General features: G+C 41.6%; 1 protein-coding gene across 1 annotated transcript in view; it reads left to right on the top strand.

Annotated features, from left to right (window-relative positions):
* Positions 1-18,642, top strand: part of LOC126474507 (neuropeptide Y receptor type 2-like) — a 235,576-nt gene that overhangs the window by 162,900 nt on the left and 54,034 nt on the right. The gene's annotated exons all lie outside the window — the stretch shown is intronic.

Here is an 18,642-nt window from a genome sequence, read left to right as displayed (position 1 = left end):
CTGTAGTCTTGGAGGCAGTCTTATGCCATTGCAAATGCTGTATGGAGAGCGACTCAGGAGGCTGTTTCTTACTCCATGCAACACGTTAACTGAAGTGGTTGATGCAGCAAGACGCTAAACCATTGTAGCGGGACTTTGAATTTCACCGCGCTACACTCGTTCCCTCAGATATAAATTATACCGGCGCTCGACTGCAGAGAGAATATATAAGAAAATGAAGGTACTAATATGGTAACTCTTTTTGTTTTCTAACCGTCTTTTGTCTCTGAGAGCGGAAGCTTAACTGATTTATTAGCTAGTCTTGGTCGGATCAAGACGAAAAAACTCATTGGTGTGCAGACGTATTGTGGAAGTTGGCATCAAATTCGGAGGATGGAAGTAGCAACGTAACATAAATTCCATTAAATACGAAGATGGTTTTGATTTGTATAAATTGGTGATTCCTGGAAGATTGCAAGATTTCGGAGCAGCTACTACTTTTCACGCAGAAATGAAGTAGGAGATTTTTGAAGACTTGGACACCGCACGAAAGAAGACATGTTAACATGGTAAAGGATAAACACTTACCTACGCCCTTTCCTTCTGTTAATCACATTTTGTTATTCTCTGTTCTCTTTCAAATAATTTTTGTAGTGGAGATTGGTTTGCTTTTGCTCAGAAACGCCACAAGGACCACCCCAACAACAGCTTTTCCGAATCACTAAGCCCGATAATTTTTCGGTGATACGAGGTCCGATTTGCATTCCATTCTTTCCCTTTTTCACGGTCATTAACGACTTTAAAACCCCCTTTTTATTCACAATTTCTTCCCTCATTTTCAACCTTTTCTTTTCTTTTCTTCTCTTTTTCTTTTTATTAACCAATACACAATATTACAGCCTTTGACTCCACTTCTCTCTGCTGTAGTGTTAGTGATAATCTTCCCAGTGGTTATGAGATCGGTATATCAAATTGTAGTCAGTATACTCTATAGTTTTAGACATATATAAATTTCCTTAAAACACAAAATTTTCAGTATTTACAAACATATTACAGATTATGGTACAGGTTGTACGTTAAGTCTGGGAACACTTTCAATTATTTATTGCACAAGAACTAAACATTGTACAGATGTCATACAATTTGAATTTGGTAGGACTTGTTCTGAGGCATCATGGGATAACCAATTTAGTATTGGAGGGCAGCGTGGAGGGTAAAAATCCTAGAAGGAGACCAAGAGATGAATGCACTAAGCAGATTCAGAAGGATGTAGGCCGCAGTACGTATTGGGAGATAAAGAAGCTTGCACATGATAGAGTAGCATGGAGAGCTGCATCAAACCAGTCTCAATATTTAAGACCATAACAACAACCGAACTAAGCTGTGGCGGTATACATGAAACTAAAATTTCTCGGTTTCTCTTCAAAGTGACATATGTATAATGTCTGTACAGTATTTGATTCCTGTGCAATAAATAACTGGAAGTGTTCGCGAACTTTATGTACACCCTGTATTAGCATATGCATGTAATAAATGGAAAGTCTAAATGAATAATATTTTTAATTTGTATATAATTGGGAATAGTTGACCATTTAAAATACTGTTGCGCAGTAGTAAACAATGAACAAAAAGCAATCCGCAGTTTCTATTTTTCCATATTTCTGGGATACATTTGACTCTGTTTCTCACTGTATACTGTTAATGAAGATCTGACCATTTAGAAAGGGTTCTAAGAGATGTGAATGACTCAAAGACTTCTTGTGTAACAGAAAGTAGTATGTTGTCCTGGACGGCAAGGGTTCATCAGAGACAAGGTTACTGTTATGAGTGTTCCAGGGTAATTATAATAGGGTCGCTCCTTTAGTCTTTACCGGTAAATGATCCAACAGATAGAGTTAGCCGTCTCATACTCTTTGTTTACTTCACTGCATTGTTCGGGAAACAGTCGTTGATTGACTGTAGACGGAATAATCGGGTACAAGAATAATACACCCCTAAATTGACATTAATTATGTGGTTACTAGGTCTGCTGGGTTTGGGTGGCGGTTTTATATCGAACATGGACGCAGGTGCTGCTGGAGAAGGGAGTTAGTTAGTATTGAAACTTTCCTTTTGCATTTTGCTTACATCTGCTGGAATCTGACATCGCTAGCATCAGTGCCAAGTAAGGCGAATACTTCGTCCCATCCTCTCTTAGTACGTCAGTCTCCAGTCTGGACTTCCTGAAGCAGGCACTAATATTTGCTCCTACTGCTGCATCACTGGAGCCTCGTGTTCAGCAATGAGCTGCGACCTGATGTGACCGCTTCATGTGAATATGAAGGACTGCGACTCTCCGCAGGTGATACAAGGCGAGGAAATTGTCTGTTGGCACAGTGATAGAGGTGGGGATTCTCGGATCCCAAGCTTCACAGTTCCGTAACTGTGGCAGAATCCCGAGCTGCCCAAACGCCCAGAGGTTTAGACGGCAGACAGGCATTCGAGGTTTGGTGATGGTAGCGGTGGTCGCGACCTCGTCAGAGAGATGTATAACGTAGACTGGACGTCACACTGCTGCCCAGCTGCTTGACAATGATGGGTGGACCAGCTGACTTTGTGGAAGTGTCCAGATGTGTGCCACGCAGGATTATAGTGGAACAGAGGCAATTACCAAGACTGGACTGTTTTCATGCAACAGTCAGTGAAACTACTGACGCTTTCTGCAGCACTACTACTCCCATGCTAAATGGAAATCTGACGACGTAGGACGTATGACCTCTGTTGAGTTGCAGAACTGGCAGGGGTGTCGACTATTGGCTATCAATACACAGGACCTGATGCACTGTCTTCAGCTTCAAATAGTGCTGCAGTTCATTCCATTAACAGGATACAGGATGACTTAGACTGAATTTATACTTGATGCGATCAATGTCAGCCTGCTATAAATGTAGAAACTTGAAAGTTAATGCAGATAAATAGGAAAAACAACCTTGTAATAAGTGCATTAACTATTACTGCTACTGTGCGTGACACAGTCGTGAAAGTTTCATTTCTGGCTACAGTATTACAAAGTTACACGAAATTGAATGGGAAAGTAAGATCAGTTTTGGGGAAGGTAAATGGTCGACTTACATTTAATGGGAGAATTGGAAAGTGGAAATTCTTGCTAAGGTCGTATGGGACCAAACAGCTGAGGTCATCGGTCTCTAATCTTACGCACTACTTAATCTTACTTAAACTAACTTACGCTAAGGACAACACACACATGTATGCCCGACTCGACCTCCGACGGAGGGACTCACGCGGAAATGTGAGAATTCTAAGACGATATAGTTCATTTAAAAAACGGACCACATAAACAAGATTTGTGTAACCCATTCTTGAATAATGCTCGAGTATTTGGGACCCTCCAGCAGGTGAGGCTGAAGGGAGACGTCGAAATAATTCACAAGTTTGTTGTTGTAATTGTTACCAGCAGGTCCGATCAACAAGCGAATGTTACAGATATGCTTCGTGTATTCGAATCCCTGAAGAGTAGACGATGTTATTTTCTCGAAAATCTATAGAGAAAAGGAAATCGGCATTTGCGTATGACTGCAGAACGATTCTACTGCTGCCACCGTAGATCTCAAACAAGGCAAACTGAGGCTCTTTCAGAGGCACAGAATCAGTCGTTCTTTCCCGTTTCTATTTCAGGGAGGAACAGGAGGTAGTAGGTTGTTGTACGAGGTACCCTCTGCCGTCCACCGTACAGCGTCTTTCGGAATACATGTAAATGTAAATATCATGGAAACTTTAACGTCGCAGCCGACTGCTAGCGTAAACAAACATGGGGGCCTCCGTGGGGAGAGGAACCGTATGGCAGTGCTTCCAGCTTACACACATTTTTTGTGCTTCTGCGAAATCAAAACTGGTTCAAATGGCTCTGAGCATTATGGGACTTAACTTCTGAGGTCATCAGTCTCCTAAAACTTAGAACTACTTAAACCTAACTAACCTAAGGACATCACACATGTCCATGCCCGAGGCAGGATTCAAACCTGCGACCGTAGCGGTCGCGCGGTTCCAGACTGTAGCGCCTAGAACCGCTCGGCCACTCTGGCCGACGAAATCAAACTCGCGGTTAAAGCGATAGTCGATCCTTCTTGGGGCTGTGGGGGAGTACAACCTTGCGACGAAAATAGACTTGCCTTCGTTGATACTAAAATAGGAAAATGAGTAACACCATAGAAAATTCAAAATGCAGCACAAAAAGCATTTGGTAGTAGCTGCCAAAATTGATTGCTGACGTTTACAGCGTCATAAACTTAGTAATATTTGCCAGAGGTCTACCCTCGCCTTACGTAACCGTAGCGCAAACCCCGCCTTAAAGAACACCTATGAAAGCGTAGGCACAATAACACATTCTAAGGCGAGTTTACAAGTATCAGTAGGCTAACATGTGTCTTTTTACAGCTCTTTCTTTTACTTTCTGTTAAATGTATGAAAACACTTCACTCCGACAAGTGTTGGATCTACAAAATTTATTATCGTGGTGCTGATGATTGGAAAGCCTATGAATGTTAGGCTACTTTGTAAGGAGACATACACTGAGGTGAACAAAATAATGGGATGCCTCCTAATACAGCGTCGCTCCTCCTTATACCCGACGTAGTGCAGCATCTCGACGTGGCATGGACTCAAAAAGACGTTGGAAACAAATGCAGAATTATTAAGCGAACTGCTTGCGAAGCCCTCCATGATTGCGAAAGCGTTTCCGCTGCAGGATTTTTTTTTTTTTTTGAGTCATCAGTCTTCTGACTCATTTCATGCGGCCCTCCATGAATTCCTCTCCTGTTCCAACCTCTTCATCGGAGAGTAGCACTTGTAACCTACGTCCTTAGTTATTTGATGGATTTATTTCAATCTCTGTATTCCTCTACCGTTTTGTCCCTCTACAGCTCACTGTAGTGCCAGGGAAGTCGTTAGCTGACGTCTCAACAGATGTCCTATCACCCTATCCCTTGTCATTGCCAGTGTTCACCACATATTCCTTTACTCTCCCATTCTGCGAGGAACCTCTTCATTCCTTATCTTGTTAGTCCGCCTAATTTTCAACATTCGTCTGTAGCACCACATATCAAACGCTTCGATTCTCTTTTCCTCCGATTTCCCCACAGCCCATGTTTCATTACCATACAATGCTGTGCTCCAAATGTACATTCTCACAAATTACTTCATCAAATTAAGGCCACTGTTTATACTAGTAGACTTGTCTTGGTCAGGATTTCGCTTTCCGCAATTGCTAGTCTGCTTTTGAGGTCCAACGTCTTCCATCGGTCATTGGTTATTTTACAGTCTAGGTGGCAGAATTACTTAACTTAATCTACTTCGTGACCATCGATCCTGATAATAAGTTTTTCGCTGTTCTTATTTCTACTACTTCTCAGTACCTTTGTCTTTCTTCGATTTACTCTCACTCCATACTCTGTAGTCGATAGACTGTTCATTCCGATCTGCAGATCATCTAATTCTTCTTCACTATCACTCAGGATAGCAATGTCATCAGCGAATCGTATAATTGATATTCTTTCACCTTGAATTTTTATTCAACTCCCGAACCTTTCTTTTATTTCCACCATTGCTTTCTCGATGTACGGACTGAACAATAGGAGGTAAAGCCTACATCCTTGTCTTACACGCTTTTCAATCCGAGAACTTCGTTCGTTGTCGTCCACTCTTATTATTCCCTCTTGGCTGTTGTACATATTGTATATGACCCGCCTCTTCCATTAACTTAACCCTATTTTTCTCAGAATTTCGAACATCTTGCTCCATTTTCCATTGTCGAAGGCTTTTTGCACGTCGACAAATCCTATGAACGTGTCATGATTTTTCTTTAGTCTTGCTTTCATTATTAACTGTGGGGTAGTCGCGCGGTCTTAGGCGCCTTGTCACGGTCCGTGCAGTTCCTCCGTCGGAGATTCGAGTCCTCCCTCGGGCAGGTGTGTGTGTTGTCCTTAGCGTAAGTTAGTTTAAGTTAGATTAAGTAGTGGGTAAGCTTGGGGACCGATGACTTCAGCAGTTTGGTCCCACAAGACCTTACCACAAATTTCTTTCCTAGGGCCAAACTAATGGTCATCTATCGCATCCTCAATTTTTTTTCCATTTTTCTGTATACTATTCTTCTAAGCAACCTGGCCGCATGAGCTGTTAAGCTCATTCTGTGGTAATTGTCGCACTTGTCAGCTCTTGCCGTCTTCGGAATTGTGTGGATGGTGCTTTTCCGAAAGTTAGATGGTATGTCGCCAGACTCATACATTCTACATACCAACGGGAATAGTCGCTTTGTTGCCTCTTCCTTCTACGATTTTAGAAATTCTGATGGAATGTCATCAATCCCTTCTGCCTTATTTGATATTAAGTCCTCCAAAGATCTTTTAAATTCTGATTCCAATACTGCATCCCCTATCTCTTCTGAATCAACTCCCGTTTTTTCTTCTTTCACATCAGACCAAGCCTCCCCCTCATAGACGCTTTAAATGTACTCTTTCCACCTATACGCTCTGTAATTAACTGTGGAATTCTCGTGGTACTCTTAATGTTATCACCCTTACCTTTAATTTCACCGAAGGTTGTTTTGAATTTCCTGTATGCTGGGTCTGTCCTTCCGACAATCATTTATTATACGACGTCTTCACATTTTTCCTGCAGCCATCTCGTCTTAGCTTCCCTGTACTTACTATTTATTTCATTCCTCAGCGACTTGTATATCTCTATTCCTGAATTTCATGGATGTTTTTTGTGCTTCCTTCTTCATCGATCAGTTGAAGTATTTCTTCTGTTACCCATGGTTTCTTCGCAGTTACCTTCTTTGTGTCAATGTTTTCCTTCCCAACGTCTGTGATGGCCCTTTTCAGAGATGTCCGTTCCTCTTCAACTGTACTGCCTACTGAGCTATTCAAATGGTTCAAATGCCTCTGAGCACCATGGGACTTACCGTCTGAGATCATCAGGCCCCTAGAACCTAGAAATACGTAAACCTAACTAATCTAAGGACATCACACACATCCATGCCCGAGGCAGGATTCTAACCTGCGACCGTAGTGGTCGCGCGGTTCCAGGCTGTAGCGCCTAGAACCGCTCGGCCACTCCGGCCGGCACTGAGCTAATCCTTATTGCTGTATCTATAACCTTAGAGAACATCAACCGTATCTCGTCATTCGTTAGTACTTCCGTATCCCAGTTCTTTGGGTATTGATTCTTTCTGACTGTTTTCTTTAACTTCAGCCTACTCTTCACCACCACTATATTGCGATCTGAGTCTATGTCTGCTCCTGCGTAAGCCTTACAATCCAGTATCTGATTTCGGAATCTCTGTCTTGCCATTGCCAGTGCTATTCCGCTTTTGCTGTCTTCCTTTCACCGTTTGTCTTTGGCTATTTTTCTACCTAGGTAGCAGTTAAGTTTCGTGCAGTTCTCATTTCTGTTGCCTCTCACTACTTTCGTCTTTCTGTGATTTACTTTCAATCCATAGTCTGTACTTATTAGACTGTTCACTCTGTTCATCAGATTATGTAATCCTTCTTGATTCAGGACAGCAATGTCTTCCGCTAATCGTATCGTTGATATCCTTTCCCTCTCCATCTTCATTCCATTCGTGAACCTTTCTTTTATTTGCACCATTGCTTCTTCTATGTACAGGTTGAACAGCAGGGGCGAAGTCTTATCTTCCTGTCTTACAGTCCTGTAAATCCGAGCACGTCGCTCTTCGTCGTGCGCTCTTACTATTCTCTCTAAGCCCTTGTAAATGTTGTATACTACCCGTCTGTCTCTATTGTTTACCCATATTTTTCTCAGAGTTTCAAATATTTCTTATTATTTTACATTCTAGAACGCTTTATCCAAGTCGACAACTCCTATGAACGTGTCTTGATATTTCTTTAGTTTTGCGTCCATTGTCAACAGCAATATTAGAATTGCTTCTCTGGTGCCCTTACCTTTCCTAAATCTCTCTAGATTGTGTCCCATAAATGTTCGATTGGTGACCAAATAATTCGCCCGAATTATCGAATTGCCCGGAATGTTCTCCAGACCAATTGCGAACACTTGTAGCCCGACGGCATGGGGCATTGACACCCGTCATAATACCAGTCATTGCCTGGGAACAAATTCGTTCCCTCTAACTGTCCGGTATGTCCTCCAAACCATTCGGGAACAATTGTGACCCGATGACATCGTGCATTGACATCTATAATGGTCCAAATATTTCTTTGAGCACATGAAGTCGATGAATGCCTGCAAATGGTCCCCATGTAGCCGAACGTAACCCTTTCCAATCAAGGATCAGCTGTGTTGGATCAAAGGACCCAGTACATTCCATGTAAATACAGCCATCACTATTATGGAACCACCACTAGCTTCCACATTGCCTTGTAGGCAACCTGGGTCCATGGCTGCACAGTGTGTGCGTCACACTCCAACTCTGCTGTCAGCTCTCACCAACTGAAATCGGTACTCTTCCAACCAGGCCACGGTTTTCCAGCCGTCTAAGGTTCTTCCGATATGTCACGAGCCCAGGAGAGACGCTGCAGGACATGTCGCGCCGTTAGAAAAGGGACTCGCCTCGGTCGACTGCTGCCATAATCCATTAACGCGCAATTTGGCGCACTGACCGAACGGATACGTTCATCGGTCGTCTCACATTGATCTCTGCTGTTATTTCATGCAGCGTCTCATATATGTTAGCACTGACAATTCTTCTCCAACGCCGCTGCTCTCGGTCGTTAAGCAGAGGTCATCGGCCATTGCGTTGTCCATCGTGAGAGGTAGTGCCTGCGATGTGGTATTCTCGGCACACTCTTGGCACTGTGGATCTCGGAATACTGAATTCAATAACTATTTCCGAAATGAAGTGTACCACGAGTCTAGCTCCAACAACAATACCGCCTTCTACGTCTGTTAATTATCCCTGTGTGCCATAACGAATCACACGAGTACAAATGACAGCTACGCACCGCCCTTTTATAGCTTGTCTACGCGATACTGCAGCCATCTATATATGTGCATATCGCTACCACATCTTTTTTGTTATGTCAGTGTATTACAAACGCAACTGGATTCGTCGACAATTAACAAGCTCGAATATTGTGGCAGTTAAACATTTAGACAAACATTCAAGTGGTAGAGAGGAAGTGAAGACAGGTACACTCATGACCAATCTGCATGTGCCATCCTCTCATTTCATTAATAGTTATTTCCGAAAGATATGTCGCAAACTAAAACTGCCTTCACTAATAAAAATGGGTTGTTCATTTGGTTAACGAAAGTGGCAAGAATCAATACGTGTCAGTATTATCGAAACGATATTTCACTATACTACTTCTAAGCCAATAATCAGTAGATGGAGATACCAAGTAGCAGAAACACGTAAGGGCAGATCGAAATCAACGGTCATGTTTAATGCACTGTTTTTGAATTTTTCTTTCTGACACAAGAGAAAAGACGGCGGAACTATCTTTGATAATTGTGTGGGCTAGCAAGCTTATCGTGCCTCCTGTCAAAACTATACAGGAAATGTGATAGGAGGAAACACCTCATCTCCACACATGGAAGATAGCGGCCGAGTAGATGCGGACAGCAGCAAATTGCAAGCCACATTCTATATCACGTTCTTCGGCCAACATCCTGTACAGAGGTTGATATAATTCATTCCAGCCCAAGTCTCTTGGAGCTTGAAAAGTTCTGAATATCTGACATGGAGTTCGTGGTTTGTTTGGTAGCCTGTGTATTTGTACGTATATGGCTAGGAGATTCTTTCTCCTCTAATTCCGTTCATTAGTTTCCTGCAATAACAATTAATATCTCATATGCTCCGATCCTGATCACCCGCTATCGGCTCACTTTGTGACATTTTCAGCAGCCTATCATATAGACAACACAAGAGGATAGTGCTGTTTTGGTATCATGAACCACAGTTAGATACTTGTTAACATAAATGAACTCAGATGTCATTGGTTTAGTACATAAATCTATAATATACAGGGTGAATATTAATAAAACCGACAAAATGGAAGGAAGCATTCGTAACTGTAACTGGAGGAAAATATCTCCTATGAATATGTGTTTGAAAATTCATCGTTGCCATGGTAGATGGGGTTGACGAATGCCAGTTCCGCTGAACACGTAGCGTGAGTTAGTTGTGTGTTGGAGACTGTGTGATTGACGCGGCGTACTGTAAGCAGCAGATTGGGACAGTGTTCATGTCGGGATGTAGTTTGTTTACGGCCAGATAGATATAAGCGGCCGAGAGGCAGCCCAGATACACCAGACCAAGTACTCTCGAAGATACCAACCACATCACACAACATTTCAAGTCCATATTGGGCTTTTAGACAGATGAATGTGCAATGGGGCGTCGGACTGCGCGTGTACCAGATCTGCAGGACAGGCTTCTGAGTCATACTGAGGCCAACCCTCGTACAAGTTGCAGGCAAGTGGCCTGGCAAGTGGCGTAAGTCGGACTGTGGCTGTGGGGTACCCTGGATGGCAACCACCACCACCACCATCACCTGCAGTCCCACGGAGGCTATTTTGAACATATGTTGTGACGGGCGTGCGATGCACCCCTGTACAGAGTTCCAGGACAATTTGGTGTGTCGTTGAGCCCACATCTTCCATTTCTAAACAAGTGTTCATAGGACCTTCTTTCCTCCATTTCTAGTCGGCGATCCACCCTGCTTACACTTAACAATGTTCTGTTCCTTTAACAGAGCAGACGTATTAGACAACTACTGATTGTTACATGCTGGTGCATTATCAAGCACTAGCTACATCCGGCCATGCTTCTTTGTGTCTTTGTCTGATATGAAATGAGTCTGAAAATAATTAAAAGTGCTCTAGCGAACCTAGAGTCACCAAGACAACACATCATTCTATTCAATATAATTCTTTGCGTTGTGTGGCTATGTGGAATGAAGGAAAGGAAAAAAATGTCTTTTCACAGAAAATCATTTTGTATCGAAAAGCTAGTGGACTGAATACATTTTTTGTTTGTCCGTCTTCTGCATAAACATAAAAGTCAAACGGTTTACCAACTCTTGAGCATGCAACGTATTATCATCGATATCAGAAGCAGTCGTTTTCTACATCCAAACCCCTCCCCCCCCCCCCCCCCCCCCCCCCACCGCTTGAGGGCTGAGTGTTGTGTTCTCCTCATCATCATTACATACTCGTCACCGGCAAGCAAGTCACAAGTCACCCAGTGTGACGTTGACTAAAAGAAGTCTTGCACTCTGTGGCCGAACATAGCCGGATGGGACCTACCGGCATAGAATGCCATACGATCGCTTCAATTCGGTATTTCCCAATACTATATTTGGTGTCTGTGGTTTATGAACTTTCTTACATAAGGAAATTGTGAGCAGAATGTTCTAATAACTGTATATGTAGCCTGTAGAGAACTTGTCCCCAAGGGGCCGTATTGGAGGCGATGGAGAACAGAGAGAAAGATGGATTGTGGGCCATAAATGTCTCAAGCGGCCTGGCTGTGAGAGTGATCTGAAGAAGCAGCACTCTATGAACTGCACCTGAAGAGGGACCTCAGGCCGTAACCCTCCACTCATCTCACTTAGGGTCAGAGCAGGAGGGCGCCAGCTCGCAAAACATTTTACGTGGGCCAGGTGACATTCCGTCTCGAAGGTGGCTAGACGGCAGGAAGTGGCTGGAGGAAGGCAACTGCTGTAATCTGAGTTGTGCAAATGGCGGGACGGTCATAAAACTATAAGCATTCTCGTGTTAGTAGCTGGGATGAAAGAATCAGAGAGGCTGGAGGACGTGTTTAGTGGAGGCAACACTGTAACTTCTCTGACGCCAGGAAGTCGCTAGTTTCTTTTATCGAGTTAAAAAAAAAAAACATATATTTCACAGGCACGACTGTCTGGGAAGCTTAAAAGCCTTCTATCAGAAGCGGGAAATGGTTGGTCTGGAAAGATTATATCTCTTCATAAATGAGGAACTGTGGTCCCATAGGTAGACGTTTTCTGCCGTAACATGGCCATGCTTGCCAGAGTACGACGCCACCCTAATGTAAAATCTTCGTTTTTCCGTCAAGAGAGTTTGCTGATTGACTCCCTTCAGGATATGCAAACCAGGGGCTTGCACTCCCATCATAGGAACCCCGAAGCAGTGTCTGGATTGGTTATCAGGCCAGAAGAACAGTCAAGAGACAAGATACAATGAATTGAGGGTAGTGTGAATGGTTTGTACAACATGGATGCGGCATTTTTGTGCTAATTCTTCCCCTGTACGACGCATGGTGGAAAGTGAGTGTGATTATTTGCCTTCTTCGTCTTCTAGTTTTCCCCTGGTGGAGACCTTCAGGTCTTTCCATAGAGGGTGGGACTTGCGGCAAGCAACTTGTGATGCACTGAGAACCAGAGACAGGTTCCAACTGTACCGACAGTGGAGCTGCATACCATTTCTCTCATATCGTGTGTCACGAGGGTGAACATATTCGCCCTGAGTCGGCCGTCTGACTTTTATCAATTCGAGCACGCACTGTCGTGCATGTGAGTCAAATTGCATGCTCAGACCAACTACAGGGTGCACCTCACACTGAAATCTGCCGGTATTTCAGGGCTCTGATAGGGAAGCTTCCCGCGTTCTAATAATCAGAACTTCATTCCGCGTAGTGTGGAAATATTCGTGGATGCGTCAGAGCATTACAGCTGCCGCCGCGCTCCGTCCCTTGCTTGCAGCGTGCCTTTTCAGCTGCCGCCTAAATCACGGTGAAAGGATAAAGTATGGTGGCACCAGCGTAGGTTGTTAAGTGATATTCTCGGCTCCCTGTTCGCCGTGAATCATAGTCTGTGGCGTACCTGGTCGTGCTCAATTCTATTTGACTAGTATCTGGCCTCACAGTGCGTTCGTGTAAACAAGTCTGTTTGACTAGTATCTGGCCTCACAGTGGACTCGTCTAAACAAGCCTGTTTGCGTTGTAAATGGTATTAATTCAGGGGAGAACTTGCATAGTTTCCACCCCAATGAATGCTTTGCCAATCAAGCATCATTCCTTTCCTGATTTATGTTAATCATTTTTTGTAAGATTTATCAGTTCTATTGTAGTTTTCTAAGCATTAATACAACCTTGTCGTTATTCTTTAAACTCAAATACGCCACTGTTATCACTCATAGTGCTACAGTCATTCACAGTTTTTATTTTTTATTTTGGTGATACATGGATAAACGAGCAATTCAGAATCCAGTCGTACTAAGTTATTAATCTGGTGATTTATTTGAGTTCTGAAAGGAACTACAGACAAAGGCAACAAACTGCCACGAGTAAATTTATTAATTTCATATATAAAAATTAAAAGTGTAGCTCACAATTTGAAGATGTTGAGAAGATAACACTTGTCAGTAGGTACGGATAACAACATTTAGCATCACTTGGACATATATTTATGATAAGCCAAGCGCCTGCTCTCGGCAGGTCATACCATATGGCATTGCGTACAGTATCTCAAAGCTTTCTAATTCGTTCATAGCAACCGAATGTGCTTCGCTCTTTGTTTGAGATTCAACAGCAATGTTTCGCACCTCAAGGAGGGCATCTCCGACTTCTCTTGTCTGACACCTAATAGCTTTGACACTCTCCTCCCTACGTTTCCACTGAGAATCCAAAAGTTTCTTTAACTGTTAAAGCTCTAGAACGTTCAATATGATTTATCATCTCTGTTTGGATGCACTAAAGACAATGTATATTCCTTGCATTACACACAAAAAGAGAAATGTGAACGCTTTTGCTGTAGAGATAGCAGCATCTGAACTCATAAGTTTAAGATTGTGGCTGGCACATGACATATAAAATGCTCTTGGATTGCAATTTAGGATTGTGGCCTGAACACCATTTGCGACGTTATCGTAACTTCGGCCTCTGTAATCATGAATATCGAATCTTAGTTGATCTAGTCTCGACAAAAGGGTTTCAGTCGGACTTTCTCGTATGGCTGAAGTGACGTCTAGAAAGTCGCTTTTGTGTTCTCATACAGTCACTACGTCTTCTGATAAATTTACGAACGTAACGATCAAAGTCATTTGTTCATTGTGGCTTGTATCAGGCGTACGGTCAAGTATGACAGAAAAATATTTACTTTCTTCCGCAAAATTACTAACGCTGGTTTTTACGTTGTTACCAAACAAATCTGTGAGTTCATGTTGAATGTTATACCCAAGATAATTGTCATGAATTTCTTGAGTGTCTACTCTCTTTAATGTTCCTGCAAAACAGGGTCAAATTCTGCTACATTTCTATCAAATCAAGAAAATTAGCATTTTCTTTATAGAGCTTATCGCTGGTTCCCCTTAAAGCCAAATTATGTTGAGCTGGGTACCTGACGGTAAGTATAATTCATTTTACAACATGACGCCACTGCTCCTCCTCTTTTTCCGGTAGTTGAAGGTAAATTTGATCAATACTACTTTTTTGTTTCAAACTATCTCAATTTATATCCGTTTTTTACGCAGTTTATGTGGTTATATGATTGTTGATGCTCTTGAAGCCGATTTCCAAAATGAATCCAGTCACAGAGTCCATCACTTGACAGCTTGTTTGAAGAAGATCCGAAAGTTTACAACAAAAACAGAGAACTTAGACGATGTGTTTCGAATACAAGAGCCATTTACGATACCTTTCATCTCCATTGGTAAATTTCTTACTTAAAAATGAATTGAAAATTTTCTTCTGTTCTCATTTAAGGAATACTCAAAACTTACAATTTTAGTGGGACCTTTCCGTACAATTTCATTTAGCATTGAGAATGTTAACGTGTTAGGCCAAATGCCTGGGTCAGAATCTGTGATTACTTCACAACTGCTATTACTAAGCGTACCTGAATATGGCATAGCAGCAGGTCCACACTGCAATGTTTCATCTAAAGCACCATATGATAAGAGGCTACTTTATGCCATAGTCCTTTAAGGATACTTTAGAAACTCTCTGATGCTTTTGGTCGAAGAAATGTACCGAAAGTGCCTTTGTTTTCAGAAACCATTCGTACAGTAGCTTTTTCTTGATCTTTTCAGAATCTGAATCGTATTTTCTACGTCTGTTCTTTTCACAAGACATTTCACCATTGACGCTTTGAACTTCACATGACAGGCAAAAACATTTTACCTTCACACACAGTGCACACACAACACGTGAAACAGCGTGAACTGGAGATTCACCGTACCTTTAAACTGACCACAATGAACAAATCATTGTGTTGGAAACACCTGCTGATGGCAGAATATAATGCTTGAATTGTTAGCCATGAAAATGAGTAGAAAGTGCGGGTGGAGGCATTGAGAAATAATGAATCGCGTACTTCTTAATTTATGGATGAGCAATAGTCATATATTGTGAATAGAATTACTATACCACATCAATATCATAGCCCCTGGTTCCCTCGATTCCGATGCAGGCATAATTTTCAAAGACGTACTCCAGTCGCCATAGTCATGTCACAGTTGGTATTTAACAAATTATATCACATTAAAATTAGCTTCAGAAACACCTTACTTTATTTTTTCAGTTAATCTCTAATAACAAAACTTCCGATTGCCGTTGGTTGAATGTTTCCACACGCCTAACAGGCGTCAACAGGGAAAAGATAGGGATCCCAGTATTAGAATCAGAATTCAAAAGTGCTTTGGTCGACTTAATATCAAATAAGGATGAAGGGGTGGATAACACTGCATCGGGATTTCTAAAGTCGTTGGGGGAAGTGGTGTGTAAAATGTATGAGACTGTGAGACTTTCGGAAAAAAATCATCCACACAATTCGAAACATAGCAAGAGGTGGCCAATGGGAAAATTATCGCGGAATCAGCTTATCTACTCATGCATTTAATTTGCTGACAAGCATTATATACAGGAGAATGAAAAAGAAAATTCTGAATCTGTGAAGTGACGATCAGCCTGGCCTTAGGAAAGGCAATGGCCTCAGAGGATCAGTTCCGAATTTTCGGTTGATAATGGAAGCAAGACTGAAGCTAAATCAAGTATTGTACATAGGATCTGTCGGCCTAAAAAAAGGAGTTCGACACTGTCAGACGTTCTAAATTCTGTTAAAAATACCGGTAAGCTGTAGCAAAAGATAGGTAATATATAGTATGTACAAGAACCATGAGGGAACAATTAGAGTGGAAAACCAAGAACGAAGTGCTCGGATTAATAATGGTGTAAGTCAGGGATGGAGCCTCGCCCTTACTGCCCACTCTATACATCTAACAACCAATGATGGAAACATGAGGAAGGTTGAAGAGTGGGATTAAAATTGGTGGTGGAACGGTATCACTATAAGAATCACTGATCTCATTGCTAACCTCAGTGAAAGTGAAGATAAATTACAGGATATGTTAAATAGCATGAACAGTGATAAGTACTGAATATGGATTGTGAGTAAATCAAAGAAAGAGGAAAGTAATGAAAGTAGCAAACAGGACAACAGCGAAAAACTTAACATCAGAGTTGAGGATCACGAGGAAGACGACGCTAAAGAATTCTGCCACATTGGAAACAAAATGCCCCTGATGAATGAAACAAGGACTTAAGAATAGGCTGTTACTGGAAACAAATATCATTTTGGCCCAGAGATGTCTACCAGTATAATATATAAGCCTTAATTTGAGAAGGAAATTTCAGTTTATGTGCGTTTGAACCATAGTATTTACGGTAGTGAAACATGGACTGTGGGCAAAACCCTAACAGAAGAGAATCGAAGCCTTTGGGATGTAGTGCTACAGAAGAATGTTCAAACTTTGATTGTCTGATAAGATACGGAATGATGAGGTTCTCTGCCGAATCGGTGATGAAGGAATATAAAGGAACCAACGATATCAACAAGGGACAGGATTATAGAACATCTGTGGAAACATCAGGTAAGACCTCCATGGATCTATAAGTATCTGTGGAGATGAAATGAAAATTTCTCACAGGAAAGGGATTCCTGGCGGGACGCATTCAACTAGTCAGAATACTGATGACTCAAGGAGTGAATGCTGTGGCTCTCAGAGAGTTATATCACACTTTCCATTTCTTGCGTGATTTTCAGAATTTAAACGTTTACGTTTTGAAGTATTTTATCCTTAGAGAATTATTAATCAAAAGAATCAAAAATGACAAATCAAGGACTTCTCAAAAGCAATGATTTCGTAGTAGGGAAGTTGGTAACTGACCCCAAAATCAATTTACAACATTCTTCTATAAATTTATACGAAGAAAATATTAACTAAGTAGTTCATTAAAATTACACAAAAAGAAATCAACACTAGTGAAAACACTAGCCAAATAGTTAAATAACATACAAAGAATAACCAAAATATCTAATTTAGTTAACTGATCTGTCGAAAATGCACATAGCTCAAGGAAATGTATCTTCACGCTATTTTGCCTCGTTTTCTTTAAAAATAGGAAAGAAGCACTTCATACTGTGCTTGTCTTATTATGTCTAAATCTATAGTTTAACGTTTTTGAAATTTGCACAATTAAACATTAAGACGTTTTTAACTCTGTATTGGAAATGGTCATCATTTAAATGAAAAACTTTTTTAAAACTGGAGTGCTTCATCATCCTGTCAATACACACTATAAAAGAACTACAGCTACACGTTGTGAGGATCTTTCGACAGCTGGTCGTTGGTTTCTGAAAACTTTACTACTAACGCGGACACAGCTATTCAACATAGTCAACTTACCGACACAGTGCCGTCCTATCACACTATCACATCTTAAAAACACTCGTTTTTCGACGTATATTCTATCGTAGCACTTCACACAAAACTACAGATTTTAACTATCGTGACGCTGACGTTTTCTTTTGACTAACAACATAGTAGATACAAAACCTCCAGTTCTGCATGGAGATGAAAGATTTCCTTAACTTGATCGGCGAGTGGGGCGTGGTGAACATCAGCCAGCTGTGTCTGAACGTAAGTCAGCCAACCATAGTGTAACATTTGATGGCCAGACGTCGGGCACCCCCAAGTTGTAACACAAGTAAATCCTGTTGTAGCTTCCTTTCTTCACATCGACAGCATACACGTATATAGTGAAATGAAAATACAAGAAACAGTGCTAATTAGTAATATGGTTTACACTATCAAAACCTGAAATACATTTCATATCCTTTTTAAGTAGGGTGGTTAGGTTCTTATGTTGGTAACGCCACGTAGTGCTCTGTATGAAAATCGCTGACTGCGATGGGTGCAGTCTGTGGCTGGTTGAACTCATTGTTGGAATATACGCTATAGTAGCGTTGGGCAGTTGGAGGGGAGCCGCCAGTAGTGGTGGATGTGGGGAGAGAAATGCCAGAGTTTTAAGCGGACGATCTGGACGTGTGTCCGCCAGAAAAAGGAAATTTGTAAAGATGGATGTCACAAATTGATAAATATATATATGATGACTTCTGAACATTATTAAGGTAAATACATTGTTTGCTCTCTATCAAAATCTTTCTTTTGCTAACTATGCCTATCAGTAGTTAGTGCCTGCTGTAGTTAAAATCTTTAATTTAGCTGGCAGTATTGGCGCTCGCTGTATTGCTGTAGTTTGAGTAACGAAGATTTTTGTGAGGTAAGTGATTCATGAAAGGTATCGGTTATTGTTAGTCAGGGCCATTCTTTTGTAGGGATTATTGAAAGTCAGATTGCGTTGCGCTAAAA

Source organism: Schistocerca serialis, chromosome 4, assembly GCF_023864345.2.
Source record: "Schistocerca serialis cubense isolate TAMUIC-IGC-003099 chromosome 4, iqSchSeri2.2, whole genome shotgun sequence".
In the NCBI taxonomy this organism is placed as follows: Eukaryota; Metazoa; Arthropoda; class Insecta; order Orthoptera; family Acrididae; genus Schistocerca; species Schistocerca serialis.
The sequence above is the reverse complement of the archived record's forward strand: the minus strand, read 5'-3'. Positions and strand labels throughout refer to the sequence as shown.